Raw genomic sequence first — 314 nt, 5'->3', positions numbered from 1 at the left:
ATGAACACGATTCATGCAGCAAAGCCAATATTCGAATTAAGAACTGTTTACATCAAACATGAGCCCTCACTTAAGCGACTTTTTTCAGAGGTACACCCGTGGGTACACCTGCATGTTCCCCAGACCTTATCTCCATTGAAAAACAGATCTTACAGCTACAGTCTCAATTCCCGTTACTTTTAACTCATCTTCATTTTCATTTCATCTGCTATACTACAAATGACACACGGCCTGCTGTTTCCAGACGAAATCTTCGCCCTTCCACGTCAGTGGCCCAAGATGTTCGGCAGCCCTTCGGTCCTCGTCTTGTTTGG

The 314-nt window shown here is 44.6% G+C and overlaps 1 long non-coding RNA gene across 1 annotated transcript in view; it reads left to right on the top strand.

Annotated features, from left to right (window-relative positions):
* The window catches only part of LOC127751635 (uncharacterized), a 9307-nt gene extending 8993 nt beyond the window's left edge, over positions 1-314 (top strand). Inside the window, exon 2 of the long non-coding RNA XR_008012189.1 lies at positions 245-314. This is a non-coding gene — a long non-coding RNA (uncharacterized LOC127751635). The remainder of the gene's footprint in view (positions 1-244) is intronic.

This window comes from Frankliniella occidentalis, unplaced genomic scaffold (genome assembly GCF_000697945.3).
Source record: "Frankliniella occidentalis isolate FOCC.00 unplaced genomic scaffold, Focc_3.1 Scaffold630, whole genome shotgun sequence".
In the NCBI taxonomy this organism is placed as follows: Eukaryota; Metazoa; Arthropoda; class Insecta; order Thysanoptera; family Thripidae; genus Frankliniella; species Frankliniella occidentalis.
The sequence above is the reverse complement of the archived record's forward strand: the minus strand, read 5'-3'. Positions and strand labels throughout refer to the sequence as shown.